This window comes from Cyprinodon variegatus, unplaced genomic scaffold (genome assembly GCF_000732505.1).
Source record: "Cyprinodon variegatus isolate N-32 unplaced genomic scaffold, C_variegatus-1.0 Scaffold834, whole genome shotgun sequence".
NCBI lineage: Eukaryota > Metazoa > Chordata > Actinopteri > Cyprinodontiformes > Cyprinodontidae > Cyprinodon > Cyprinodon variegatus.
In genome coordinates this window covers 341864-344734 of record NW_015151287.1, presented here as the reverse complement: position 1 = coordinate 344734, position 2871 = coordinate 341864, and the positions used below count along the sequence as shown (strand labels likewise).

At 39.5% G+C, this 2871-nt stretch overlaps 1 protein-coding gene across 1 annotated transcript in view; it reads right to left on the bottom strand.

The window, feature by feature from the left end:
- The window catches only part of LOC107099053 (glutamate formimidoyltransferase-like), a 10191-nt gene extending 9668 nt beyond the window's left edge, over positions 1–523 (bottom strand). The window contains exon 1 of the mRNA XM_015396994.1: positions 394–523. The gene's annotated coding sequence lies outside the window, so the exon portion shown is untranslated. The remainder of the gene's footprint in view (positions 1–393) is intronic.
- Between the last annotated feature and the right edge of the window lie 2348 nt (positions 524–2871).

Here is a 2871-nt window from a genome sequence, read left to right as displayed (position 1 = left end):
GAACGCCATCCAGCTGAGCTCCAGTAGAACCATCAGAGGGATGAACGCCATCCAGCTGAGCTCCAGTAGAACCATCAGAGGGATGAACGCCATCCAGCTGAGCTCCAGTAGAACCATCAGAGCGATGAACGCCTCTTTGTTCTAAATCCCCTAAACTCATATTTTTCTCATCATTGTTGTGTTTTTTTATAAAGTCTATTTATTTATTTATACATTCATCCTCTTTGCTAAAAAGCCTAAAAATTTTTCCCACATTTCTTCATATTATTTAAAATGTTTCAAACGCAGGAAAACTGATGATCTGAATGTTTTTACTTCCTGAATCTTTGCTGTTTGCAACGAAACAATTCAGGGAGTTATTATAGAGACCCATCCAAGATGGCGGCCACCAACCGTCAGCAGTTTATGGTCCAAACCGGCTCCTAAACCTCAGCACTGACCGTCAGTCTGCTAAAGCAGCGGGTCTGAACCTCCCGATGGGCAGGGGGGGCACAGGGGGCCGCTCAGTCTGCACAGATCAGGGCCGCTGGAATTTGGTAGCGGGTGTAACGGCCAACTAGTCACGGAGGAAACACTGGAATTCAAATGTCCGTTCCGCTGGTTTTCGGCAACTTCGTCATACTGACGTCATCGGTCCGTGATCTTCTTACAAACATTTTATTTAACTTAATGTTTGTCAAAGAAAGGATAAATATTTGATGTCATGGAGGATTATGGTTATAGAGGGAAATATTTATTCTCCTCTCATAAATAATGATCAAATGTCACCAAATCCACAGTTTGTTGTTGATGAAGAAAGAAATAAACACAGTTAAAAACTTGCAGGTAAATTAGTTTAATCCCATGTTAAGGAGGAGCAATAGATTATTTCAGGCAGCTGAATTCTCCATTCTCTCCTTTCTTATCTTTGGGAAATAAAGAGCAACTGTTGGAAAATTCTCAGAAATCATCATGTGACGTCATGTAGTATCAATTTTAGACTTAGACAGATTTATTTGTCATTTTGTTTACAGTGTAAAACAAAAGGAAATTTCCCTTAGAAAAAGCTCTGTGGATAATTTCAGTTTTTTTAAAGTGCAGCTTTGAAAAATAGTAAAAATATATAAAAACAGTAAAAACACATGACAGTAAATTACAGTTCTAATAAGTAATCTGTCATATTTTACATTAGAACAGGATTTACTTGAAAGTCTAAACTTTTCAGGAACTCGTGGTTTTTGTGTCCTGCTATCAGCCACTTTCCATCCTCTGATAAAAACTCTCTACATGTTGGAAAACTGGGACTGAATTTATTTCTGTCGGGTTTAAGGGACAGAATCTGGAATCAGACTCTTGGTGTTTAAAATAAAAAAAACACAAAACAGCTTCAAAGGACCTCATTTATTTTTTTATTTTACAGTTTAGTGAACAGCAGCTGCTGATTAAACTGGATGTTAAACAGTGAGATGATTATAGGAGCTGATTTTAGCCAGAAATCGATCAGCGGTGCAGTAAAATGGTTCCATCCATCATGGCCGCCTCTCTGGCTTCAATGCGCCTCTAAACGCAGAGGGGACAGAATTCCATGGAACACCGGGACCAAGAAGGTCTGGAAGTCAGTCAGAGTTTCACATCCCTGAAGCATCAGTCTGTTTAGCAACAGCCATTGGTAACAACTTCTTCCTCTCCACTGCTACAGGCTGCTTTGCTGCGCTGCTGCCACCATCTGGTGAATCCCAGTACTGCACATTTTACTCAGATCAGCTCAGCAGTGAGATCCGGGGCTCTGGGGGAAAACATCCGCCCCGCCCCATGTTTGCTTTGTTTCCATGTTAATAAAAAAAAGCTTTGATGTGTTTGTTTAACTAAAGATGAGGAGCAGAAATGTGAGATAAAGCAAATTAATCAACAGTCAGTCAGTCAGTCAGTCAGTCAGTCAGTCAGTCAGTCAGTCAGTCAGTCAGACTATTGGCTGCAGCTGCAGGAGGAAACAGACTCAGATCAAATGAACCAGAATGATTGAATCTCCTCATAAGGAGCTGATCTGGTTCAGTGGTTCTGCAGGATCAACCAGGGTTCATCTAAAGATGCTTCTAGAACTGATCGGTGACCTTTAGTTTAGATCTGCACATAGTTGGTTATCGTCAGTATAGTTTTAAGTTGTTTGGCTGTTTTATGGTTGTGATTTCTGAGCATAGACTTCCAGTTATAGATCTACATTTCTATCACTCAGTTTGGATCCGTGAAAGTTCCTCATTCTAGAAAAAAAGTAAAAGGAACTGAATGAGACAAGATCTGCATGATCAGAGAATGATGGAGGAGGAGATGACCGCCTGTTTATTTATCAGCTGGTTTTTACTGGCAGCTCCAAATATTTGGCGTTTAACCTTTTTAAGGCGTAATTAGGTGAGATAATAACAATAATAATGGTTATAATAATATGTATGATAAGATTATACCGGTGTTAGTATAAGATCTGTGAGCCCTCCTATCAGTCTGCTGTCTACTAACTTCACTGGATTCATAGCTAAACCTAAAGGAGGAGAAACATCTAGCGCCTCCTATGGGTCACAATCTATGACGGCTCACAGATCACCTGAATCATCCCAGAATCTCATCCATAAACTTCCAACAGGCGCCTGAAACAAAGAATCTGATTTAATTATTAAATTGTAAGTTTTCATGTTGTTCATACTAATGTGGAAGAGATTTAGATTATTTTATATCAGATTATTGTTAAACTGAAAGAGGAGGAGAGAAAGAAGATCAGAAGACTGATAGAAAGCCAGCGGTGTCTAAAGTTCCCATGTTTGTTACTTCAGTAGAAGTTTAGATCCTGCAGTTTAAAAACACTCTGGTAAAAGTTGAAGTATCAACTTGACCTCTTTACTC